Source organism: Pteropus medius, unplaced genomic scaffold (genome assembly GCF_902729225.1).
Source record: "Pteropus medius unplaced genomic scaffold, Ma_sr-lr_union100, whole genome shotgun sequence".
Classification (NCBI taxonomy): Eukaryota; Metazoa; Chordata; class Mammalia; order Chiroptera; family Pteropodidae; genus Pteropus; species Pteropus medius.
This window is the reverse complement of record NW_024342473.1, coordinates 14,615,555-14,643,505: the sequence shown is the minus strand read 5'-3', so window position 1 is coordinate 14,643,505 and position 27,951 is coordinate 14,615,555. Positions and strand designations below refer to the sequence as shown.

Below are 27,951 nucleotides of genomic sequence, written 5' to 3'. Positions count from 1 at the left end.
CACTGGGGTGCTCAGGAAGCCATCATTTCTAGAATTAGAGACAGGGGTTTGGAAAAGAATGTCAAGCAGTGCAAGAAGTGTTTTTTCTATCATATATATTTTTTGACATTGAGAGTTTTCAGAGCTACATTCCTCCAACAGATGTCATAAATTCTGTTTGTCAAACAATGAATGAAGCTATGTTGATGGTTCACTAATATGAATAAAACTTTTGCCAAATTTTTGACAAATGGGCATTGACCTAGAGGGTAAGACTGGTTCCTGCTGCCTGTGAGAGTTTTATTTCCATCTTTTACTAAGGCCACAGAGAACAAAGAGTCGAGTCAAGGCCTTATCAGGGCCTGCCAGGGCTGATGCTCTAACTAAAATGCTGATTCAGAGCTGGAAGAAGGCTTATACTCACCGAGGCCCAGAGAGGTTTATTGGCTTGCATGCACAAAGTCATTTGGTTAGTTGAGTTCAACCCTATGGAGTTCAGCTCCCATGTGGGGCAAGCAGCCCAGTGTGAGTCTTGGAAACCAGAGAGGCCAGCTTCAAATCCTGCTCCACCACTCATTGTGTGCCCTAGGTTAATTTTACCATTAGAGCAGCAATATTTTTATCCGTAAAGGAGATAGATGGTTTGCCTCTTCACATGCTTGTATGCTTCCTCACTGGGCTGGGAACTAAAACGAGGTGATGTGTGTAGAATGTCGTCCTTCGCTCTTATTCTTCCTCCAGTCCCTTTTCAGTTCAGCCCTGAGCCTTTCCCCACCTCCTATTGGGTCCTTAGGGTTACTGAAAGTAACACCCCGACCACACCATTCATTGCATTACAATGCCACCCCATACATAGAAGAGATTTGAAATACATTTGTTGATCGGACGAATGGCCCAGACACAAATGTTGAAGTAACAATTCCGGAGTTGATAGTCACCTGTACACAGGAGGTGAAGAATATCTCTGATAGATTCAAATTTCATTTTTAAGCAAAACACCAGCCCTTGAAAATATGTTTCTGTTGCTTCATTCTCAAACTGCATTTGTATGTGTTGCCGAGTCAGCTGACAGAATATGGAATCTTGCTCGTAGGTCTTGCCACAGACATAAATGAAGGCAGGTCAGCCCTTGTTCATTCTTGAGGAACCGCTTGGCAACAGCTTCAGTATCCACTGTCTCCAGAGGAAAGCTAATGATGGAAAAGGTAAAGAGCCCTTTGTGTGTGTGACCAAGGGATGATTCTCCCAAGGGGCCAGCTGGGCATGGCTGGGCAGGAAGCATGAAGGAGTCAGCTCCCTCTGGGTGGATGCTGAATAGAGATGGGGCGAGAAAGTCGTGAGTCCTGATCTGTTTTCAACTCATGAAATACTCAGGATTTGGAATACTGCCTTTCCAGTGGAACTCTTATTGCTTAGACTCATAAATCAAGTATTAAACTCCCAGGTACATGCAATGGAATAACATAGGCCCATGGCCTTCCAATGAACCGGGTTCCGATGCTGACTACATCTCGCATCAGCACACCATTCCAAGCCCATTTCCTCCTTAAAAACCACGTTTCACAGTAAAAACAAATTGCCAAGTAACTACTTGAATTGCTGTGGTCAAAGACACTTGGGGAAGAAGCAACTTTACCCTTCAAGGTTCTTTTGGTTAGTCTAATAATATACCTACATGAGACAGATTAACAAGAGAAAAGTAACCAAACTTAATTATATATGTATATATGGGAACTTCACATACATGATGAGAGAGTCAGAGACTCCACATACAGGAGAGGTTCAGGGACAGAAGGTTAAAATGAGGTATATATGGCATTCTGAGGTAAGGCACATTAGGGCTTCAGAGGGGTGGTAGGTCATTCATAGGTTGGTAAGAAGAGCAGATGTTTAGTAATTAGATATTTGCCCTGCCTTATAGATAAATCAAAAAGTTATCTCTAGTAATAACTCTTATTATGGGAAAGGCCCAAATTTAAATCCTTTAAGGGAAAGGTAAGTGTCTCATGAGCTCATAGGGTGTCGATTGCCTTCAGTTCAAAATAATTTATGTGCCAAAGTGTCACTTCCTGGGAAGGCCCATTCTGAACCCCTTCAATACCATTATCTGAAGTGAGCCCTGTCACTGTCTCAAAGCAGTTAAATATTATTGCTAAAAGCCCAGCGATCAGCATATTGGAATTGTGACTCAGCACTTGGGCAGTAGGGTTCTTCATTTTCATTTTTAAGGTGGGTGCTGGCTTCACAGGGATGGCTAGCATAGATGTATTTTGGAACCCAGCCAGGACTTGATTAACTGTTGGCTTATTCAGCTTTAAGACTCTCATTCTTTGATTTGGCTTCCTACTATGTTCTCAGAAATTACCCCTTTCTAGAACACTCCAAGATTGTCTGCCTTAGCACTTTCCCAAGAAATTAAAAAGGAACAAGGCAGAACAATTGGCCCAGGAATAGGAATGTACTAAATGTAAAGAAAATGTGCCTTGGTGAAGTGTTTCTAGTCTCAGATTCTGGCAAAACTGCTCACATCTTTTCAATCACTAATCTTCTGCTTGAAAACTCCTATCCAGAATGTCTACTGTTTCTGGCTTGTGTTCTCTCTTCCCGCTCTGGCTACAATTTTTTATTTCTTGAACCCCTTGCTCCGCTCTCTTTCTCTTAAATACAGAAAGGGCTTTCATATCGTCTCCCAGTAACTAGAGAATATGTGACAATTAAGATTATACATGAATCGGCCTATGAGACTAAAAATATTTCTACTTAAGCACACATTATTATTTTAGGGACTATAGGTTGGGGATTGTAGGACAATATAGGAAAAGCATAAAATAGACTTCTTGCCCTCAAGGAGTCTGTAATCTAGAGTAAGCAATGCACACACATTAAAAATAATAAGATGATTGCATGGTAAATTGAGAGTAAATGATACAGGAATGCATTCGAAACAGACATTATGTCCCTTTCCTAGAAGATTTTTTAACTGGAAAAGGCTCACTTAGGCAAGCTGTATAATTTTCTCAGTACTCAAGCTACAGGCAGTTCACAACTCACCTTTACTTCTCAAACCTTAGAAACAAGATCTCTGCTCGTTTATAAATGCTTTGGTTTTGCTATTTACTCTGGCCACCAAGTTTTGTGTTCTTTATTGTAGGTATTTTTTCTGCTGGACTTAATTTTTAAATTCTCCGCTCTTACCCACTCCCCACTCCTTGTCTTATGCCATTTAATTTTTCTTTTTTTAATTTTTGGTCTTACTATACCTTTGCTTTTACCTTTCCCCCTAGAGCAGGGGACCCCTGTCCCTGGACCATAGACTGGTACCAGTCTGTGGCTTGTTAGGAACTGGGCAGCACAGCAGAAGGTGAGCGGCAGGTGAGCTAGTGAAGCTTCATCTGTGTTTGCAGCCTCTCCTGAGTGCTAGCATCACTGCCTCAGCACCACCTCAGATCATCAGGCATTAGATTCTCATAGGAGAACCAGTTCCTGGTACCAAAAATGTTGGGGACCGCTGCCCTAGAGCATCTCTCAATCTTTAGAGCAAAGAGTAGAATACAGATAATCACATAGACCCTTAGAGACTATAAAATCTGCTTTCTACTCCACTAGGGAAGTCTGAAGGGAACCTTTGATTTCTGGGAAAGCAAGTGAATGAGAGTTGCCACCAACATTCATTTCTTCTATGGGAAGCCTCCCCAGTGCTCTTTCTTGTGGTCCTTAGAGAAGACAGTGACCTGATCTGCTGGAGTTGCCAGACTTCAGCCTTCTTAATGGGTTAGGAGCCCTGGGGATCCCCAAGGAATCCATTTTCCAGCCTTCCAGGAAAGCTGAAAACCGAGGCGGTGTGCCAGAGAGAGCTGGGTTTCATTACTGTATTGATAGGAACTGCTGGGGGCTGGGCGCTCTCCTTTTGCTTTTCTAGTTTGGGATCCCACCCAAGGAACATAAAGTATTACTGATAAAAAGGCATAACGACCCTAACCTGAAGGATTAATTCCAATTTGTGTAACAGCAATAAGTATATGTTATATATTTAAAGGAATATGTAAATTACGTGCAACAGTTTGCAAGTTCAAATGAGAAGCTCTTTGCCACATGTGGATATAGGGTTGCAAGGTAATTAAGCCAAAACGCACACTTAAGGTACAAACCACCATATAATTGTATACATTTTGAGTTTTTTATTTGTCACAAAACGTTATAAAAACAATAGAGAAAATCTATAAAGGAAAAGGTCACTCACAATCTCACCGCCACAAAATATTTTCCATGTGTTCTGCCCATGTGTATATGTACAGAACTTTTTATTCAAACTTGATTTTTTTATTCAAAAACTTTTGCATAACACCTTCCTATGATGCTAAACTAACTTTCATGGTATCATTATATGATACTCACTCTGGTTAATATGCCATAATTTTTTATTCTCCCATTTTTGATCCTTTGAGTGGTTTCTGATTTGTTGCTCTCACAACTAGGACTGACATAAATTCTTTGTACTTTGGAGATTTTCCGAATCATAGGAAATGAAAATATACACTTGAAAAAAAAAAAAAAGCTGTTTCTTTTACACTCAGGCATACCCTAGATATCGTGCTAAACTCTTTTAACTCTGTAGTGATTCATGCTCCAGCCTGGACTGAACAGCCCATTTGATCTACAGGCTTCGGGTTCTTAAAAAAGAAGCAGAGAACACTTTCTCAAAACTGGTTGAAATAGAGGCCTTTAAGAAATCTAGCTCTACATGTTATCTCTTTCTCCTTTTCCTCCTCCTAATAACAAAAACACAAGAACTTAAACTTTAAGAGATGCTTTCACAGCAGCCACCCTGCTCTTTCCTGTACCCCATGTCTAGACCCAGAGCTAATAAAAGTGAACAGTGGATGTGTGTTACAGCCCAGGGCCATTCTTGCCTCAGTTTTGAGAAGACCCTTAATTATGGGTAATAAACTGTGATAGAAGGAAGAAGAGATAAAAGAAGCTTAAACTGCACTGCGAAGGACACAGTCTGGGATAGCGGTTAAATTCTCAGGCTTTGTAGTAAAACCAGAATTTGAAAGCCACTTCTGCCACTTACTTACTGGTCATATAGCTGTGAGTAAGCTACTTAACTTCCTTACTCCACCTGCAAAATGGGGATGATAACAGTACCTCCATTCAGGGTATTATTGAGTTTTGCATATAAAATTTTTAGTAGAGTACCTGGCACAGCAAACTCTCAATGATAGACAACTTCTTTTGTCGTGTTATTGTTTAAACATGCCTGAGTCTTACATCCTTGCAATCAGCCCTGATAGCCACCCTCCCTAGGCTTCAGAGAAAAGGCTTCCCCTTGTCTCATCTATAGTCACCTGTGAGGCTGCCATATGGTGCTGTCTTTGCTCCTTCCAGGCTGTCTCTGATGTTCATTTCATCAGGATGGTTCAAGGCCAGATAGCCAGCCTAGTTGGATCTTCCCTGTGAAATCACAAGGAAGCAAGGCTTCATCACCTTTCGGGACTAAAATCCAGTGTTGGTGAACCGTAATAACAGCCCCTCTCCAGTAGGGAGGGGCCTGAGTAGATGCTGAATGACGGAGGGAATGACCAACCATCACTGGCTATCTGGGACCCGTCTCCCCTTGGCATCTAGTCAAGAGTGCCCAGGTCTGTGTCTCCACCAGTGCATGATGGACTTTGGTGTCTGGGTTTGGTTTCCCAGGGACTTCTCAATGACACTATGAATACCCAGCTCACCTGGTTGTTGATCCTATTCCCAGACACCAGATGGTTACCTGGGTCACTTTAAAGTTTTCTTCAGACAATAATAATATCTTCATCTTCCCTAGTGAGATAGATCCTTAATGTCTGAGGTTCTGCTTCATGGTTTTCTCTGTTGGGATGTGGCTCCTGCCTCTGAATCTCGAGCCTTGAAACAAGGGGTCAGCAAGAGGAAGCAGGCTATTGTCAGTCACAGCAGGTCCTGGATGTGCCAGCAGAGGCAGGAGCTGGAGCTTTGTAGCTGCGGCTTTTGTCTAGAGAGGTCTGGGTGTGGGGCCAGGCACAGGGACCCAGCTAGCGCCAAGAACAAAAGCCAAGCATGAACAAAAGCCAAGCACCTGCTCTGTGCTTTCGGATCTGGTTGGCCAGGGTATCTGACACCAGGGAACATCTTTCCTTTCACGCTTCATTGTCCTGGGGCTTCAATTACATTCTTGACTCACAGCCCAGGAATGGGGATAGCAAGCACTCCAAAAATCCTTAGAGCAGTGACTCACTTGAGTTTTCAGCATCCCCACCTCCCTAACCATGCTGCACTCAGCTGGTCTTACAGATAATCTCACCACCACTTCCATGTAGCTGGGTGAGCATCTTTCAGCCTCAGAGCTGGATCCTACAGGGCTGTGTACTGAGTGCATCGGCAAAAGCAGGACACCCAGAAGAATGAGAAAAAAATACAATTTAATATTTTATATTTTTACCAAAAAAAGTATTGAAGAAGTCATCTCTGGGAAAATCTGAATATCCTTGGTCTTACTTCCACTTATTTCACAGTGAATTTTTAAATTTTAGTTTGAATTAAAAAATGTGTGAAGAATATCTTAAGCAGACTGTGTCATGGCCCACCATCATGAAGTGCTGGGCAACTCTGCTAGCTTCTTGCTTGTGCCTTTGAGTCTCCTGAGGACCCTGGCCCACCTGCCCCCAACCTACATTTACACACATCCACACCCGGAGCCTTCATCACCACCACCACTGCTCTCCTGGGGCAAACGCCGACCACAGTTGTACCTTATGCTCCATGTGTTTTTGTGAGTCTGCAGCACTGATACATCCTGGGTTCAGTCCCTGGTTCTCCTCAGCTAACAGCTGGGGAATCTGAGGCAAGTTACTTGGCATCTCTGAATTTCGGTTTCCTTCTCTGGAAAAGCCTGTCCTTTATGGTTGTTTTAAAGAATAAAAGGGCCTGGCATACAGCAGGCTCTCAGTAAATATCAAGATTGTTAACGCATTTTGTTCACTCCTTGCTTCTTCTTAAAGGAAGACAGAGCAAGTCCCTTCTTTAAAAAAGGACCATCACCATCCCCCACCACCCCATAGTAGCCTGAGGAACTTTGCAGGGAAACTTTACCATTTGAAGTAGCCTCTTGAGTCTCCTGCCTCTACTACTCCCAAACTTTTTAAAGGGAAGGGGCCTCAAAAGAGTGGTAGCTGTCATCGTTTTCTAAAATGAGTGCCTAATTTTTTTCTAGGGACCAGGTGAGTGTATCTGAGAAGCCCTGGGCTGAGGAGTCCTCAGGGAGCGAGGCCTGTCTGGGAAGGGCAGGGCCAGCCCTGAGCCTCCTTGAGTTTCAGCAAGGCATGCATTTCCAGGAAAGGACACTTTCCCAGGCCCCTGTGGTTGTGAAGCTCAAGGGCAGCAGCCGTGAACACACAGTGGTAGGAAGGTAGGGGGAAAGGTGTCGACTAGTGCTTCCTGCACTTAAGTGAGCACAGGAATTACTTGGGCATCTCATCAACACGCAGAGTCTGACTGTGGTCTGGGCAGGCTTGTGGTTCTGCATTTCTTACCAGCTCCGGGCGGTGCCAGTGCTGCTGATCTGTGGGTCGTACTTGGAGTAGCTGGGCTCTGGCTCTGAGGTTTGACTTGGTATTTAATGTTGGCATTCCTCAGAAAGACTGTGGCTTTCATGCAGGTGATGAAAGGAACAGAAACCAACTTATTCAGCTCAGGAGTCACAGTCTAGGAAGGAACATGTGACGCCCACACCAACCTAGGCTCTGGCGGGTGAGGCCCGTCGGTAGTTCCACAAGACTATACAATGAGAAAGAAGTAATTTCTCACCAGCACATAGGGATATCTTAGGAGGAGGACATTAGCATGAAGTAGCCCAAACCCACAGTTGCCCACTCCAGCCCCACCAGGACCACAGCAGTCCTGAGAAAGAGCTGAGGCACCAGCCAGGACTAGGGGGAGGCAAGTGAAGCAGTAGGATGCAAAATTCAAGGAGGTGCTCATTCTCAAGGTCATGCAAATACTTAACCTGAATGCCTCCTTTGCACCCTAGAGGCCTTATTCGCCTTGCCCTAGTCCCAGTCCTGCTAAGGCCAATACTAGTCACACTTTGGTTTCCCTCTTTCATATTCCATCTGGGACAGCCAGCTTGAGCCTCTGTGCCTCTATTTTTCCCTCAAGAAAACAAGGTAACAAAACGAAAGTGAGAAAGAAAGTCACATACCAGAAAAGTCTTCAGAATTTATATATCTCGGAATGTCTGGCACCGAACCCAAGACCTGGCATATACTAAGTGCTTAAAAATGTTTTAATCAATAAATGATTGAATCCTGTTCCTAAATGGTAAGGACCCGTCATTATTTAATAGTAGTTGTCACCTATCCAGAGGGCAGGGACTGTTTTCACCATCTTTGCACTTAGGGTGTATTCCCGGAATATAATAGAGGTCAGCAAAAGTCTGTTGAATTTGATAAAGGTAAAATTCATTCTGCCTCAAGGTAAAGTCAGTAGTTGTTTACAAGGTGACAATTAGGGACCTTCTTCAAATATTTTCCCTTACTCTTCTTGAAATTCCTGTCTTAAAAATCTCTTTGACTTTCATTTTTCTTACCCACTTGTCATACTTTAAAATGCCAGAGCGATAGGGCAAGTATTGCATTAACCAGGAACAAAGCTTTGCCTTCATTGCATATTTGCCTTGAGAATTTTCTAAACCAGGCACACCATCTCTTACGGACCAAATTAACCCACAACCTGTTATCATACAACCTGAGAGCTAAAAATGGTTTTACATTTTTTAATGGTTGGCAAAAAACTCAAAAGAAAAATCATAGTTCATGATATGTGAAAGTTACATGAAATTCAAATTTCAGTTGTATTGGAACACAACCACAATCATTCCCTTATGTGATGTCCATGGCTGCTTTTACTCAATTACCGTGATAGAGTTGAATAACTATGACAGAGTCTAAAATATTTACTATCTGGCCCTTTACAGAAAACAAGTTTGTTGACTCCCTACTTGAAAAGGAGGCTGTTTGTCCTCTTATACTTATCTCATCAATTTATTCCAGTACTTTTTACAAAAATTACTAGATATAATCTAATTTTAGTGAGGGAGTGAAACTCCCTATAGGAAGTTATATCTAAATAGAAATCTTATGAATAAAATTATATTTTAAATATTTTGTATATTTCTACTTAATTTTTTAGGTTAAAAAATGCAAATGTTCTCTCTCTGAGTTTTGGGGGTCAAGTTTGTCTGAAGCAGGCACTGAATCACCTCCAGAATCCCCTCCTCTTTATTTTGTCTTCTTGCTCATAATTCTTGGGGCTCAGGCCTCAGCACTGGTGCACGCCATGCTTAATCTCAGTCTCAGCTCACTGGAAGCAGACTGTTTGAATTATGATATCCAAGCAAGAGAGAGACTTTTCCCAAGGGTGGATAAGGAAGTGATTTACTCTGACTACTCCCAACAATATGACTGGGAAATCATCTCTCTGCAACTAAGTGGTTTCCATACTGCAAAGAGTAGGGGGTGAAATCAGGTAAGGATAGGAATTCCAGAATTGGTATTTCTTTCATTCCTCCCCTCCCCCTCCTTCAAGTTTATTGGTAAATGTGGGATTGTCATTTTGGCGCTCATTCAGTCCCCCACATGGACTCTCCCCAAACTTCTGGGTTTGCAGCTGGTCTACATCAAGAAAAGTGAACTTGGGCTAAGTTGGCAGCACATTGATTTTAGAGTTAGACGTCACCTCCCAGTAGGGAGAATTGATGAGATCTGATCTCAGTCTGAAAGTTGGGGTTTCCCTTCGCTCTCTCAATTCATGATTTTACTGGATTTGCCAAAAGGATTTTGTTGATCTCAACAGTATGAGCCTCAAAGCTCCATTTTCCCTTCTCGCCTTAGTCACAGTGTCACAGCAGGGTACTGCCAATGGCAGCATGGGAGGCTTTTGGCCATCGTATGAATTACTGGTGAGAATTTAAAAGTCAACTCCTCCTTCAAGAAGTAAACAGAGGAGAGGTAACACATGGCAGCAGGCTCTCACTCTGCCTGCCCTGGTGAATTTTTCCATCTCCTTGTTTTCCTAGTGTATTTAGTGTATGTCATAAAATATCTTTAAACAAAGGATCCCCAATATTTTCCTGATGTAAAGAAACTTTGAATTTCCCCAGAGTCATAAAATCGAAGGGCTACCACATTCACAATACTTGTGACACCAGATGTGTGGGTCGTCCACCCATAAGGCAATTCTCTGACACCAGCTGGGTGTCCAACAATTTTAATCACTTTCAACAGTGTCTACTTAGAGTTAGCATGAGATCCCACAGATTAAGAGCTCAGTCACACAAGGCTGTCCCCACTTCAGGTACTTCTAACTGACCAACTATAAATCAGGGTTCCCATGACCCCTCCTCAGGTTCAGCAATTTGCTAGCATAGCTCACAGAACTCAAGGAAACCTATTTGCTGGTTTATTATAAAGGATATAATAAAAGTTATGACCAAACAGTCAGATGAAGAGATATGAAGGGCAAGGCCCAGAGGGGTTCCAAGTGCAGGAGTTTCTATGCCCGTGAAGTTAAGGTGTGTCACCCACCCAGCATGTAGATGTCTTCAGCAACCCAGAAACTCCCTAAAGCCCGTACTGTTGGGATTATTACAAAGATTTCATCATGTAGGCATGGTCAATTATTAACTTCATTCCCAGGTTCCTGCCCTCACTGGAGAACAAGGGTGGGTCTTAAAGTTCCAAGCTTCTGATCATGACTTGGTCTTTCTGGTGACCAGCCCCCACCCAAAATTTAAGAGTCACCTCAAATTTATGCAAGGAAAAAAAAAAAAAGAGTCACCTCATTAAAACGTAAGACACTCCTGTCACTCAAGAAATTAAAAAGGCCTTGGTAGATTATTGGTGGAGGGGACCAAGTCATTAAAAAGAAGAGAAAAGAACAACTATATGCCAGACAGAGGAGGCACCAAAGGCTGCACACACCCGTCTTTGATACAAGCTCTTGATTTTTTTTATATTGTGGAAAGTATGAAAACATGTCTTCAAAAGTTGTGCCCTAGACCCTGCTTTCGGACTGCCAACCCTAAGCTCTTACTAGTTCAACGGACTTTGCGTAGGTTATCTTATTCAATATTCACAACAACTATATTGAATAGGTAAGATATCCCCATTTTAATGGATAACAAAATGGAGGCTCTGAAAGGACACATTGCTGAGAAGTAGTAGAGCTGGGATTGGAACACATGGTTGGCTGTGTTTTTGTTTTTGTTTTTTTGTTTTTTGTTTTTAGTTTTTACCATTTTATGCTACTTCCCTGCTGAGAATGATAATGAAGGGGAAGAGGGACCCAGTAGGGTAGCCAGTTTGAGGATGAGCCAGGCAAGGCTCCAGAGCCTTCTGATGGACTGCCTATCTGCCCTGCAGGGAGCTCTGGGTTGAGCTGTAACTGAGGTGAAAGTCTGAGAGAGAACCGATCCCCCTTCCCCCAGAGCACGGTCCATGGCTTTACTTCTCTATGATGCTTAGGACAAAGCAGTATACCCAGGCCCACTGACTTGATGTGAGATAAGGAACCGATTTAATCTTAAACCAGGGCTAAGTTTTATGCTGTCTTCCTTTGTCAGGAAGAAAAATGATAATCACATTCTCTGGGTGGTATCTCTTCTTACAGAAAATTCCCCAAGAAGATTGGGTAGTTGGTCCCAATCCATGCTGAACCTGATGACAGAATCAGCCTTTTAATTAGTTTGTCTGGTTCACCTGTTGGGAGTGATGGTTGCTCATAATCCAGGAGGTACCAGCTCTTTATACCCCCAGTAGCACAACTGTCCCATTAAAAGGACCCTCGCGTGTAAAGTTCATTATGGAGAACCCTGCCTACCAGAACTGCATTATGACTGTTGTGGACCCTGCGTACTCTTGCCTTTCTGGGCCCCCTTCCTCCATAAAATACTATTAAAATTATATTTTAAGTTTGCATTGGTATGAAGACAAACATATCAATATTTTATATGAAAACATTTTCTTTGACCTAAAAGTTTTTTCTTCTGATTTTAAAAAAAATTAAACCATTTTCATGAGCATCTGAAAGCATCGTGGGCCCTGGCTGGGCACTGTGCCTCCTATGCCTGATGAAGGAGAAGTTGGCCCTGCTGCCCGCCTCTGCGCCCTCTGTTCCATCCCACCCTCCATGGCCCTGTGTGCCTAAACAAGGAGAGAGTTTGTATTTGCTGAAGGAAATTCACAGTGCAGTGCATTTTTTCCCTAAAGAAAACCATACTCGTGGGGAAGTCGAGATGAGGAGAAGACCCTGAGAAAGCCCAGGACTGGCAGCCTAAAGGCCTGGGTCTCAGCTGGGACTTTACCGCTTGACTCCTCAATTGTCCCAGGAAGATACAACTCTGTCTCTCAGCGGTATGTTGAAGATCAAAGGAGCCAGAGGTAAGACCAGTAGCAGGAGTGAAGCTTCAATGAAGCAAGAATCGAGATTGATCTTATTACTTTTTAAGGGTGAAAACAAACCAAAGGCAAGCCAACACCTTGACCTGAGAGATGATGGGCTCCTGCCTAAGACACTCTCAGGGCATGGATACATCAGATAATGCTTGTGTAAGGAGAAGGAGAAAGTTCCAAGGGGTTGGAGAGTACAAGCATTCCTGGCACATCTGCTGTTTGAGAGAAGCAGCCAGAAAAGGGAAGGGGACAATGTGACATAGGCTCCCTGGAGAGTTGCCCAGGACAGGGTGGCCACACTGCTAGCACGACCAGTTTGGAGGATGTGGAATGAGGAAGGGTGGGCACTGGGCGGAAAAGGGTGGAATCAACCAGATGGCAAAAGGTTGTGAAGTTCACGAGTGACCGTTCTCCATGGCCCTCAGAGTCTGTCAAGTTCCCAACTCGTCCAGTGTAATTGGATATTTATTAGGAGACAACAAGGAGCTGAGCTTTGTGACTGTTTTGATAGCAGCTGAACCCAAAACATGAGCAGATATGCAGGAGCAAGGAATCAACAAGACACTGGAAGTGAGGGGAGACTGGGCCAAAATCTTGGGAAGGGCTTTTAACAACCACCAGCAGAGCCATCTGGTCAGCAGGCCCCACTGGCACAGGGCCTCTGGCACATGAGTTTTTTTTTCAAAGGCCTGTGAAAACACATGTGATGAGAAAAAAAATTAATGGATCTGAACACAGAGAAAAGTGTAAAATTAAAAGTAATACATTTTGGTTAAATGTCTATAAAACATACGATTACGTCAACTTCATTTTTAAATTTAGTATTATAAATTTTTTTTATTTGAAAACAATGCTACAGTTTCATTTTCTCACTCTATAAAATTTTCTGTGAATGCATGATGACAGCCCAGAAATCATAGCCAATCGTAAAGCAAATGAATGACTGGTAGCTAAATAATTTCAAGAGCAAAATTAATAAAACCCTTTTGATTATTAAATATAATGGCAAAATTTTTAAATATGGATATTTCCTGGTCTGTTTGATGTGATGTGGAATGTGTACTCCATAATTCAGAGGCCCTGGGGCCCAAAATGGTCTGAAACCAGCCCCGTTTACAGGCTCTGGAATTGGAGTTTAGGCCAAGTTGAGCTAGATCTCTGAGGGATGAGATGGGGGCCCCAGCTGATAACAGATAATAACTGAATTAGGTAAACTGGGAACTTTCGAATTCTGAGACCATCTGTACACAAGTGCTTTCAACACTGAAGTGCTGTTCAGATGTATAAGATTTTAAATGTCAGGTCTGAAGCTCTCTGGAAGAAAGAAGCAACTTACAAGTGTAGTAAATTGTTATGTTAAGGCTCCGCTAGAGCTAAAATAACTCCTGAAAGAGAAAGTGAATCAGAATGAGTGGGTGATAAATTGCCTCTTGGCCTGTGGCAGTGGCCTGCATAGGTCAGGTGGCCTGGGTGTGAGGCAAGGAAGCACTGGGGGTCTCTCTGGCCTGGACCAGCAGCCCACAACATTGCTTAGCAGTAGGTCTCCTGATGGCAGCTGGGATGTGCTGTCACCCACTCAAACATTAAAAACTGACACTGATTGCCATTTTCTTTTTAAAGAATGTATTTTTTTCCTTGATGATTTCACTCTTACACTGGAGAAAAGGGAGGAGGAATATAAAACGATGCTCTCCAGTCACCTCTCTCTTCCTTCATTTTTTGTCTGTTCCTAAGCTTATACCATTTCATGCCCATTCCTGTCACACCCCGCTGTGTCTTCCCTTTCCCCAGTCAGGTCTCTTTGACTTTGGGTTCATTTCTGGTAGGCAGCAAAGGTGGCTGGTAGGCAGAACCCTCTCAGGCTGGGTTCAGAGCTGTGAGTAGCAGAGAGGGAAGAGGCCAGACTGAGAAGGACATCACCGGCCTGGCCTTGTAGATCCAGGAGTGACCATGGGAGAATCCAGGCTCCTCTCCTTACTCTCACCTCATGACCTCAGCCCTGAAGTGACCAGTGAGGAGGTGTTGCAAGGCCACTGGTGTTTGACTGCTTCCCATTGACCTTGGGGAAGCTATTGAATTGGTCTACGTCCATCTATCATGGGTGTCAGTGACCAGAAAGGCAGAGGCCAAAGAGCAAAAGGGAGGAGTGACTCTCTTCTCCCTCTTTCCTTAAGGAGATCCTGTCCCCTCTAAGGACTCCACTCCCTTTGCCACAGCCGCACACAGTCACCTTGAACCCTGAGGTCTAATAGTTTTTACAATAATGAACTCACGTTCATCTAGCACTTACCTGATCTCAGAGAACATCTACATATATTACTTGATCTGGACAATGATGCTAGTAACAAGGTGGGACAGGCATCAGAATTATGTCCAGTTTATAGATAAGGAAACAGTTCAGTGGTGAACTGACTGTCCATTCTTCTGCAGCTAGTAAGTGCATGAGGCAGGTGAGACTGGAACCTGGTTCTTCTGAATCCAAGCCCATAGTGAGTGGGCTTTGACCTTTAACGAACAGGAAAGCATCAGCTCTCACTTAGCAGCCAACTTGGTCGTGAGCATGGATTGTGGTTAAGGGTACACACATAGCAAGTATGAGTGATCCTAGGACCAGAATTTCTGCCAAGGCTTTTAAAATGCTGACATCATGTAAAGTAATTGATCTTTAGAAAGAAAGATCATTTTATTTATGACAAGATTCAACGCATTCATTTCTTCATTAATTCATTCACATATTCATTCACTCAAGTGCATATATCAAGAACTATCATATGTCCAATAGATGCAAGCCAATTTGCCAAAAATCAGTGCATCCCAAAACGCCATCCGCTGAGTAATCAGTTCACTCGATTTGTCAATTTAATCAGTTTGTCAAATGAGTACTTTACTGGTTTTATCAAATTTATCCACTGTAATTGTCACAGCCTGAACACTAGTGTTTTAACAATTAAAATGTCGGCCAAACCGAAATATGTAAAAATTAAATTTTTTTCCACAAGAAGCATTACGTTTCCAGGCAAAATCCCAACCTTAAACTATATGACAGGATTGTTTTGGCTACATCTGCTTTCCTTATGTGCTTTTGAATGTATATATTTCCAAAGTTGAAACACTGAAATATTTTTTCATCAGTTTCTCAAAGGGTCGTTAAGCCTGACCTTTGTAGAGGCAGCATAAGAAGCGATTACGCAGACCTGGAGCCAGCCTGCCTGATGTGTAAGCCCAACTCTGGCACTTTCTTTAGAAGCAGCACCTTGGTCAAGTTACTTGTACATATTTGATGTGACTTCAGCCATATTATGTACAAACAATGGGGGAGAAAACATATCACAATAACAACAGGGTTATTTCTGGGTGGTGGGATTATGAGTAACTTTACTTGCCTTTCTTATAACTTTTCTATATGTCTGTCTTATTTTAAGACATTGTTTTAGGAATTTGAAGTGTTCAATATAAAAGAAGAACTACACTAGATGGTTTTATATATGTTGTTTTATTTAATCCTCGTAATAAATGGACAAGATAAGTAATATTATCACCATTTTACGAAGACACTGAGGCTCCAAGATATTAAGTAACTTGCATGCGTCCCCAACCTCAGAGGAGTCTGACTTCCAGTCTGTCTGATTTCAAAGCCCGTGCTAATGTTTACTTCCTCTGGTTCAATTTAAGAGTCCTTCTCTGTTAAATGAGTGTGATACCTACCTGCATCTCAAAATAAGAAGGGAGGATGGAATGCGATGGTAGGTATGAAAGCCCACTGCCAATGATAAAGTGGTCTACAAAGACTAATACTAACCAGTAGTGTATGTATTCACTGTGCTGTTCCAAGGCTTTGTGCATAGCATGTTCCTTCAAATCGTCCCAATGACCTTGGAAGCAGGTGGCCATAATTATCCCCATTTCCAGAAAAGAATATCAGGGAACACAGAGGACAACATGCCAAGGTCAAACGACTGTACATGACATTAATTAGCTAGATGGGAGACTTTCCATTGTGAGTGACTTCCGGGTCTTCTTTCCTACTCTTCTCCCCAACGCCTTCCTCAGGGCTGCACCCTACGGAAGACAGCCAGCCTGGCTCAGCAGGAGGTGGATGAGGGGTGGAAGTCCGTTCAGAGATCAGAGGTCAGGCATCAGACCCACCTCTTTCTGAGAGTGTTATTGGCCTTACTTTCCAGGGACTGTAGGGAGCAACCATGAACTCCAAGGACACTGCTGCCACCTGCTGTTCACACATTCTCCGTCCAAGGCCTTCTCCCCAATGCCTGGCAACCTTGGGGCAAGGCCCTTTGCTTCTTTGAGTCTGTCTTCATCTGTGAAATGAAGACAACAATATCTGCTTCATACAATTGTTTTTATGATGAAATAAGATTCTATTTCCCTCTACAATCTACTTTCCTATCAGAAAAATAGTTAGATATGTAAAAGGCAAGCCAAGATGGGGAACAAACGTCCCTAAATGCCTAAAATCACCTCTGCTTATGTTAACATTGTAAACAACTTCAAAATTTCTTTCTTAGTAAAGCATTTCCCTTTATATTTTGCTACTGATTTTGAAGTTTTAAAAAATTAAATCTCAAGTAATTTTCTGTGCCTTTTATTAAGAGTGCCTGAACCAGAATATGAAATAGTAAAGAGTATCTAATTTTTTTTAATAGAAAAAGCTTTCATAATTAAAATTGTCCCTTCCATCTGAGACTGTAAGAGTTACTTCCAAGATTCTGGTTCACAAGTTTCACATCACTTCTTTCAGGCGAGGCATCTAGAAAATGGGCAATAGAAAACAGAAAACTAGAGTGGGCTTTTTCTTTTCAAGTTCCCTTGGGAACTGATGTAAATAACAAAGCTCAGAGGCCTGGCTCCCTCTCAGCAGCTATAAACATCACACCAGATTCTGTTTGCCTGAAAATTCCTTCTGACTAGGTCTAGATGCCAGCAGTTGGATGGTAATCAGCTTTCATGTTGCCAATCTAATATTCCTGCCTGGAGTATTTGCAACTTGTATCGCTGTTTAGAAGTTCAGGAAAACTGAAATTCTCTATTGGCAGGTTCCAGCACATATATGTAAATTATTTCAAGACTATCCACTCTACTACATACTATAGGCCTGGATGTGATGTGGGTTTGAGGGGCAGACCTGGCTGTTCTTACCTTCTAAAAGGGAGGCTGGGTACCAATTCGCTTTCTCACCTCCTCGGTGTGGACAATGTGCTAAATGAAGATACTGTCTACTACTTGGATTTCTCTGGGATACATGCAAGTTACATAATGCTTTGCCAAAAGTTTCTCCTCTAAAAGACAGCTTTTGAAAATGTCTTTCCTTTCTGGAAATAAAAACAAAGCAACTCTAAGATAGCATTTTACACCTATTAAATTAGTAACATTTTATAATAAATTGCTAAATGCTGGAATACTTGCAATGAAATCAAATATGCCTAATGGCATTGCAATTTGTGAAATCCTTTTGTAAAGTAATAGAAATATATTTGCAAGAACCCTAAAGATATTTTCATACCCTTTGAGCTAATAGTTATAGACTTGAGACTTTATCTTTTGACAAAGGCAAAAAGCTATATTTGAAAAGCTGCTCACTGCAGCATTATCAGTAGTAACAAAAGAAAGACCTGGAGACAACCTAAATCATGACCCAAAGGGGATTACGATTAAGTTCACGGAATATTATTTTGTCATTAAATGATAAACATGGAGGCTATGCATGCGGAAATGTCGAGAAATATTTGCTATAATGTTAAGTGAAAAAAGGCAGAATGCCAAATGGTATGTACATTATAACTACAGCCATCATAAGCAACCTGTGCTTTTGGATGACAGCTAGGCTATAATGGGCAAATACACAAAGAGTTGTATTCAGATAGTAGAATTCTAGATTATTTTTATCTTTTTATTTCCAAATTGTCTTTAATAAGGTTACATTAGAAAAAGAAAAAAAAAAACCCCATCTTTCAGGCTACAGATATTCTGTCTCCAAGTTGAATCTAGTTACTCTGCAGAGCACCTCTTTTTGGAACAGAGAGGCAGTTGTGATCTATTTGGAGAGGCTAATGATTTCTCATTTCCTTCAGTTGTAAAAAAAAAAAATTCCATCAAGCACCACAGTGTTCTAATGCAATATATTGCAATCAGAAGAAGCAAATACCATACAGGAAAAAAATCCTCAGTTTAAGAACATTGTGGTCCTAAATTTTTTTTAATGTTGATCTGTACTGACATGACACTCTTGCCTAGCCTCAATGGGAAGAATCGTAAAGTGACAATAAAATAGGTCAATGTCTGTCTTACTACCAACTTGCCTTTGACTAGCACTTTACAGTTTTCAAAATACTTTCACATCCTTTATCAAATCCAAGCTTCACAACAACTCCATATGGCAGGTAGTGAATGTAAGATTCTGACCACTATATAGATGGGGACATTGAGGCTCGGAGAGCTAAGTGATGTGCCCCAGCTCACTCAGCTAGTAAGTGGAAGTGCTGGAACTAAGTATTTGACAATTGTTTGACATAAGAAGACATGACCAGACTCTCAGTGAGTGTCTACATATCAACTCTGAGGTACAAAGATTATGAAGAAAATACCGATTGACTTTTTAAGAGAAGAAAGGAATGTTTTGTGAGATATGAATGTTTACCGTACCTGGGGAGAGGTACATAATGACCTGTTGGTGGTGAAGCCACAGTGTGAGATAGTTGAAGGAAGATGACTCAGGACATCTGTACCCAGAACAAGGAGGCATCTGCTAAAGAAAGACAAGGCTTATGATGTGCATCCTGATGGAGCCTTTGGGAGGCAGAACTAAGGGTGGATCTGGATTTGGATCTTTGGTTCATTGGTACTCAAGGAAATTGAGAGGAAAACATTTCAAACTGAGGCCTGGGACATAGAAATAAGAATAACTCTTAAGATGATATTGGGGTATAGCTCTTAAGAAACTATGAAATAACCACATAATTGGTGAGAAAAATAGCAGCACTGCCAATATCTCTGAGGTTTGTTCAATACATACATGTCTCTGGGCCGCTGTGCTCAAGCCAACTAGCTTGGGCGTCTCCATCTGAGATCTGCAGACTCACCCTCAGGGTTGTGTGAGTGCTCCGTAAGGATTTTCATGTTTTATCTTTTCATTCAATGCCCATTTAAAATAAAATTAATGTTTGCAGATTCTAGGTCATCTGGACAGCCACTGAATACCACAACATGATTTCAGTGTCTACATTGGCACTGTGTTTAGATAGTATTAGGGCCAAATAATACTATTTGAATTGTCACAACTAGAGGAAAAAAGAATAGAGATGTATTTAATACGTAAACAGGTAGAGACCAATGGACAGCATAAAACATTGCATGAAGAAAATTTTCCCCAAAATATTTGTGTTCAATCAGAAAACTGTGTGCAGAATTATCACATAGTCCATGAGTTATAGGTGTGTCAAATACAGAAGAACTCTGTCAAGAAAAAATATCCAAGAAAGGTCTCCTGTATGTCATACAGGGATGAAGTCTTACCCGAGGATGATCCTTTTGGTTTCAGGATCCATTCACACTCTTAAATTTTTCAGTAATCTCAGTGAACCCCAAAGAGCTTTTGTTTGTGTGGGTTAAATATGTTGACCGCAAACCAAAAGTCAGCCAGATAATTATTTCTCCAGCAAAAATGTGTTTCTTTGGGAACAACAAGGAATTGCAATTTGGTACATGCAAGCCACGTGCAAGCCTGCTAAAACAAAGGGAAGGAATTTTTTTTTATACAGAGGGGAAGAAGAAGTTGGGAGAGCTAAGATAAAGAATTCTCCCTTTTGTGTTTTGAGATAGACATAGGACATGACAGCTCCCCTTTCCAGCCTCCCTACTTCACTTTAAATGAGTTTTCTGTCTATTAATTTTTACATATCTACCAATATTTATGTATTAAAAATTAAAACTGAAAAGTATATTTACTGATTTAATATATAATAAATAATATATATTTAATATATAATATATAATACAATAATAAACACATTATATCTTAACATAGCTAACATTTTTAATGAAAGTATATTCATATATTGAAGTTCTAACTCCCAAAGTGACTATATTTGTAGATAAGGCCTATAAGGAGGTAATTAAGATTTACTGAGGTCATAAGGGTGGGGCCTCAATACCATGGAATTAATGTCCTTATAAGAAGAGATAGGGGAGACTGCCGTGTGATCAAGCCAAAAAGAGGGTCAGCACCAGACAGACCCTGACCTTGCTAGCGCCCTGGTCTCAGACTTCCAACCTTCCAAGATATGAGAAAATAAAATTCTATCGTTAAGCCACTCAATCTATGACATTTTGTTATGGCAGCTAGGGCTGACTAATACAAAATACTTGAGGTAATATTTAATGCCCACAATTTATTCATTTGCTCCCAATGACCTGAGCCTTATTTATACTATTCTCATTAATTTTACATCTATATCTCCTTAATCCTCACCATCCAAGTAAGTGGGTAATGATTTTTGGTGTTTTACAGCCAAAATTAGAATAATGTATTCTTTGGATTACAGAATCAAAAGCAGAAAATCCCAGAGCCGAGTGGTCTTATATGAATCATTTAACATTTCTGTAGAATTCCTCCAGCTGTAGAATGGGGATTATATTTGTTCCTACTTCACAAGATCTAAGTAGCTGCCCAAAACCCCCAATGTGAGCTGTAGGCACTGATCAAGCAGGTAAGAGCCATGATCTGGTTTCTGGAAGCTGGAATTAAGGGAGGCCAGAAAGGAGAGAACCAGTGAGTGTCCATGTTTTTAAACAGTACAAGGTTCTAGTGTTAAGACAGGGCATAGGGACTGGACTCAAACAGGAAGCACAGGTGAGTGCCTCATTGCTGTAAGGAGTCAGCTGAACCTTCAGAGCAGATGACAGAAGAGAACTGAAGTGGCCACGGCTTGTCTTATAGATCATCAGATAAGATACAAAAGGGGTGAGTTAGGGTGATTCACATATCAGGTGGTAATAAATCAAATGATTACCAAAGGCATCAGTTAGTTTGCTTTTTAACACCCTCATCCCCATACCCTTTACCTTCCATCATTCAAAGTACAGGTCGAGAATCACAAATGTTAATGATGAAGTAGGGAGGATGGTAGGGGTCAGGGGTTAGGTGTGAATAGATCTCAACTATGAGATCCTGGAGCCTTAGATGTGCATTGGATGCAATCGTTATTACGCATTAATTTGCCTTCCTCTTTTTATAATGTGTAATCGAACAAAAGTAATGGCCCAGTTCAGAGCCCACTGGCCATGCTTCCTGTTTGAGAGCCTTGAGGGCTCATTCCAGGGTTGACACTCCTTTCCTCACTGCCCCTCTGCTGAGCTGGGAGGCCAGGTCTCTGACCTTTGGGTAGCAGAATCCGACAAGATGTGCCAAAGGAACTTACTCACTTCCACAAGTAATTTTAATTAGTACGCCCAAGTGGTACCACCAGGATACTTAGGACAAAAGACTCAAGTTTAAAATCTGGGGAATTCACTCCTAATGAAGCAAACAAATGCCTTGTTATAAAAAGCATGATGAGAAAAAAATGTTTATGCATTATACCAGAGAATCTGTTCTAAGTGAAAAGGGAAAAGGGCAAGGTTTCTGAGATATACCCATTAAAGACGTCTAATCTGAAACAATGAGACAGAGATTGTTCTGGACTCTGCCGGCTTTTGCACACCAGAGTTATGTGGTTTGAATGACTGCCAAATCCTAAAGTTCAAAAGACAATTACAAGTAGGGAAAGGGACCAGCATTCTTGGGGTTGAATTCCCAGAATTCTCCAATTTATGGTAAGTCTCTCACTCTAAGATCGGCCTCTTCTGGCTGGTGGTTTGGTTTTAGAGACAGCTCCTCCTCCTACTATGAAGAATGTTCCCTCCATCCATCTCTGCCTGCAGTCACATTAACCGCCCAGCTTCCCACCTCTCCCCTCCACCCACCCAATGATGACAGTTTAGATGGCTCATCCTAAGGAAATGTCCCTTGAGGAGCCCCAATCTAGGGCAGATCTCTTTGTTTTAAGTTTTCATTAACCATGTTTCTTTCCTTAAGAGCAATTACCTCCATTTTTAATTACACATTTATGAGTGTGATTATCTGATTAAGATGCATCTTTCCTATTGGTCTCTAGGCTCCCTGAGAGCAGGGGAAAGTCTGCTCACCATTATATCCCCAGGCCCTTACCTGGTGCCTGGTATATCAATGGAACATTCTTTGAGTGAATTTCAGAGATGTAGACACTGAGTGGGAAACACAGACAACTGTGAATCAGATGGGGTTTTTTTTTTAAGATCCATACATAAGAGGCTAAGGTAAATTTTTCTCAAAATTTTAAGACAAAGTTACCCATAAAAAGCAACATTTAATGAATGAGAGTATCTGTGCACAGAATGCAGAGGAAAAAGTCCTAACTTCTTGTCAAAACCACAGAGAAAGGGCAGATTCTGGAACTTGGAGTATGTAGCCCAAAATCAGAGTGATAAAAAAAAGAAAGGTAGGGAGTAGAGAGGTCCTGGGTCAAGTCCTATCTCAAATGCTATCTGGTTTGTAACATGGTCTGTCACAGCCATGTTAACGGGCACAGTTCAAGGGGACCCAGGGTGAGATAGGTCCCATCAAACAACCATAAAAGATTTGTAAATGTGCCAGGGATGGGGAGTTGGGAGCCACCCAAATCTATAAGAAAAGAGCAGTAATTGACCGTCTGGTATGTAGTTTGCCTGATGAAAGTGCATGTCATCTACAAGAAGAGAGACCCAGATGTCAGAAGTCCCCACTACCTGTTTGTTGGATGGAGGATCGGTACCCAGCTGACTCACAGTTGGCTGATAATCCTGTCCATTGAGAGTATCCACACCCCAATGCTTTGGTTTCAAGGTCCCCAAGCAGCCTCTGATCAGACTGGCCCCCCACAAAGCCTTTCCTACTATAGGGAAAATTAAAAAAAAAAATGGCTAACTGTGGTAAATTGAATAAAGGCCCTCTAAAAATGCTCACGTCTTAATCCCTGGAACCTGTGGATATACTGCCTCACATGGCAAAAGGGACTTTAGCAGATGTAATTAATAAGGATCTGGAGATGAGAACATTATCCTAGATTAATTAGATAAACCAAATGTAGCCACAAGGGGGAGGCAGGAGTACAGTGAGAGAGAGACAGAGAGACAGAGAGAGAGGGAGGGAGAGAGACAGAGAGAGAGAGGGAGGGAGGAAGGGAAGGAGGGAGAGAGAGGAAGGGAGAGAAGGAAGGAGGGAGGGAGAGCTGGCGAGTGAGCAAGTAGGTGAGCACCTGGAAGATGTGATACTGCTGGCTTTGAAGGTAGATTAAGGAGCCAAGGAATGAGGGAGGTCTCTAGAAGCTGGAAAAGTCAGGGCAACAGATTGTCCTCTAGAGCCTCCAGAAGGAATGCAGCCAAGCCCATGCCTTAATTTTAGACCAGTGAAACTGATTTCAGATTTCCAACCTCCAGAACTGTAAAATAAATATGTGTTGTTTGAAGCCACTAAGTTTGTGGTAAATTGTTGCAGCACCCATAGGAAACATACACCAACTAACATGAATATCTGGTCAACAGATTAGTACTGGATCATACATTAGTCTCTGGAGAGTTTTCTTGTTTTCATTCAGTTCCCCTGGGCGAGATCACCCCTAAAGGTGTAAACCAATCGAATTTCTGGATCTGCTGAAAATCAGTGTGGCTGACCTCAGCTTCCTTAAGGTCTTTCCACCCTGGGAAGCCTGGCCTGGCCTGAGGAACTGCTGCCTCGTATTCATAAATACCACACATGGTCACTGATGGTTACTCATTATATGTGAGCTATTAGGTGAGCTCTTGGGAATGGAGTATAGACTTTGGTAGTCAGAGAGGCCTGCATTCAAATCCCTTCTCTGTGCCACTTGATAGTCACATGATCATAAACAAGTTACTTAATTTCCTCCAATCATGGACTCCTAAACTATAAAATGGGGATAACACCTTCCTAGTTTATAGTGTTGTTGTATGGAATAATAGATAGGGTCAGGGTCAGAGTAGGCATCCAACTAAGGTTACTCCCTCTCTCCTTCCTGCCATCTACCCTCATGAGTTATTCCTGCGCTCATCTTTTTTTATGTCAGACTCTTCAGCTGCTCCTTCTTAGCTTGGTAAGCCCCATGGTGGCCCTGCCTTTTGTTAGCCTCCTGGCTATAAATCAGTGATCACACTCCCAGTGGCTTGATGTCTTAGTTGGGGTTCCCCCCAGAAGTAACATCTGAGACAAGGATTCCGGGATAGATGGTTTGTCTGGGTGATGGTCTCAGGAAACACCAGTGGAGAGGTGAGACAAGGAGAGGAAAGATGTGATCATGGAAGCCACCACCATGCCCATTTGGAGCTTAACGCCCACCCCCGCCTCCCCTCCCCGCACCGGGAAACTCTGGTGGACAGTTATCCCATCTAAGGGGCAAGGGAGCTGAAGCATACGCCTAGTCCCATCAATCCTTTTTTCTTTTTGGGGGAGCAAAGAGGGGCTGACAATAATTCTCTGACACCTCCCGCCTATAGCACTTATGGTCAGGACAGGCTCCAGCACCAGAGAATCCTTAGACACAGGGATGCAGGTGCTGGCAGCTGAAACGGGCAGCATGGAGATGTGGACAGGACGCTGATAGCACCTGCCTCAGGAGCATCTTGTAAATGCATGGCCTTCCTGATCAGAGCTTTCACTCTGGTTTTGCCCTTTCCTTGACCAATAGTGAGCTCAACGTGCCTATTGCATTGCTCAGGACTAACTAATCTCAGTTGCAGGCTCTTTCAATTTGCAAACTGATAAACAAAGAAACTTTATACCTGTCTTTTGATTTGGGATAGGAAGAAACACTATTTCCCAGGCAAACCAAAAGCTGCCTTCTCTGGTAGATGCTTTCTATTATACTTTCAAATATCCTACATAACTATCTCCATTTGGCAAGTGTTAAAGCACCAGTCTGCATATATTAAAGGGTGTTTAAGTCCAAGAAAAATGTTTCATCACCATTAAAATATCTAATTCTTTCCCCCACCTAACACATATATGTTACAGCCACCTGAGAGTTATCATTATGGCCTTGTTCTCATTACCTGAGGATATTTTAAAACATTCAGATAATCAAGAACCTAATTAATAAAAGTCTGGATAATAGAAGGGTCACCATATTAAATGCCTGCTGATTATAGGCTGGGTAAAGCGCAGAGGAGGAGTTTCAGTTGTCCCCAGCTCTGAAAAGCCAACTCTGATGTTCATTATTAAGCAATATGTATTGAGTGCCTACTAGGTACAGTGCACTGCGGTGGGTGCTATGAAGCACAGAGAGGCTTGAGAAGGTTTCAGAAAGAAAAAACTCCCCTTTCCCAGAACAGCTTATTCCAACTTCCAACTTCCACTATTAATGTGTTTTGTTTTGTTTTTTTCAGACCTTATCCGGTATCCTCTTATACATCGAACTTCTCAGTGGGAGGGATTGAAGTCTTACACCATATGCCTGAGCTCCTGTTGGTGTATAGAGATTGGGAAGGGAAATGGTTACAGGTGGTTGAGCTGGGCCTGAATTCCTTGCCTCTTGTGTCTTCTGCCTGCTTTCTTCATATTTTAAGCTGTTATCTGACCTTTGCACTTGAGGGTGAATTAATTAAGGGCTAGGCTCTGAGGCAACTTCCTTAGAGTATGCACTGCACCGTGGATTTCACCAGCTGCTTCCACTCTCCACTTTGCAGCTGGTGATCTTTATTTCAGCAAACCTACCAGACACTCGGCTGCCTAAACCCTTCTGAATACACCTCAGCACTGTTTCTCCTCTGACCTCTGTATCAAAATCCTACGTGAAAATCATTTTAAGTGTTTGTTCCTGGGCCCTTCTCCAGACTTGCTGAATCAGAACCCTCTCTGGGGCTTGGGCCAAGGAAATTATGTAGACTTGTAACAAGCCTTCTGTGTGTTTCAGATCACACTGAAGTCTGAGAAACACCAGCCTGTGAGCCGAAGCCCAGAATTCCCGGTTTGGTTTACGAGGCCTGCACCATCTGGCTCTGCCTCCTGCTGGCCTCACCTCCACCAGCCAGGTTGAAACAGGCCTCACGTTGTCAGCCTCTGAATCTTTGCTGGCTCCGTTTCCTCTGCCTTGTTTGCCTTTCTTTCACCAATTCTACAAGGCAAAGTCCTGTTCCTCTTCCAAGGCCCTCCCTCTCTGTCACTCTCCTTAACTCTTTCCCTAGGGACACTCGCCTGCTCATCCTCTTTTCCCATAGCTATTGATATCTGCCTCCATTATAGCATTTATCCTATTGATTAATGAGTTCTAAGACTGTACCTCCACTCAGGGTTGCTTGGAGCACTCATTGCTCCTTTCAATGTACTAGAAAAAGGGACCCATTCCTCTGAGCCAGATACATGGCTTGGGAACAGGAGTGCAGGCTGAATTTCAGCCCACTGCCCACTTCCCAGGCACCTTTGCGCAGGACAGAGCCAGCTCGACCATATGTATGGCCTCTCTACCTGTCTTCTCTGCTAACTGTGAGCTCCTCAGGATTTGCTGGCACTTGTTCATCTTTGCATGGCTGCAGTGTAGAAGCCTGTCCCCATAGTGACTCTGTAAAAGGTTTTATAAGCTGAACTGAATTAAATGCAGCCTGTGAGCATAGGCAGGATGAATAATGTCATCTGTTCTGTTCTCCGTGGAATCTGGATATTTTAACATCTGCAGCTGGAAATTGTTTAAAGCTGTGAGACTAAAATAGATGACTACACCAGTCTTTTATCTCATTCTTTGCTTTTTTGGACCTAAAAAAATTCTTTCCCACTTCCCTAGGAGGCAAATCTGTCTGGGGCTAGTTGTTATTAAGGCCACAGGAGAAATCACCTGACTGAAAGACACTTTGTTGGATCCCTTCTGCTGGACAACTTGCTCATCAGTGAGGTGTGGATGCCCATCAGACCCTCATGACTAATTCAGGAGACACAGTCAGCTGCAGTGACAGAGCTACAGAGCGGTGTTTCAGGCTCCATGTTGATCTGCAGAGATGAGACATGGAAGCGCTGCAGGGTTTGGCCCCAGTTTCCAAGAGTTTAAAATTCCCATTACTAGAGTGAGAATGCACTCACATATGACTTGATTACTTTCTTTAAAAAGGTCATTCTGACATTTCGAGACAGGGCTATTTGTTAGCTTTCCATCAGTCCCAATTCAGGGGAGACATAGATAGGCTGGCTCTTCAGATGATGGGAATTGAATTTCTATTTTGTTTTTAATCACTGAGGCAGTGACCAAACAATTAAGTTGACAAGTTGAAGGAAAGAGATGTGGGGAGGAAGACAAACTGTACAAGTATAAACTGGAAGATTAGTTTGCATGTAGCGGGAAAAGAACTAGGGACTTTATTAGTTGACATCTTGTTTTTTAACTGAAGATATTATTAGAGAGGAATAAATAGTTATAATCTCTACTAATAAACCAGTCTA

The 27,951-nt window shown here is 42.2% G+C and overlaps 2 long non-coding RNA genes across 2 annotated transcripts; both read right to left on the bottom strand.

The window, feature by feature from the left end:
- Nucleotides 1-78: 78 nt before the first annotated feature.
- On the bottom strand, nt 79-7,557 carry LOC120604556 (uncharacterized). Its single transcript, XR_005653369.1, has 2 exons — nt 5,328-7,557; nt 79-1,169 (listed from the first exon to the last, which is right to left on the bottom strand). It is a non-coding gene; the product is annotated as an uncharacterized LOC120604556 (long non-coding RNA).
- Nucleotides 7,558-17,675: 10,118 nt separating this feature from the next.
- On the bottom strand, nt 17,676-23,480 carry LOC120604557 (uncharacterized). Its single transcript, XR_005653370.1, has 3 exons — nt 23,259-23,480; nt 19,101-19,203; nt 17,676-17,770 (listed from the first exon to the last, which is right to left on the bottom strand). It is a non-coding gene; the product is annotated as an uncharacterized LOC120604557 (long non-coding RNA).
- Between the last annotated feature and the right edge of the window lie 4,471 nt (nt 23,481-27,951).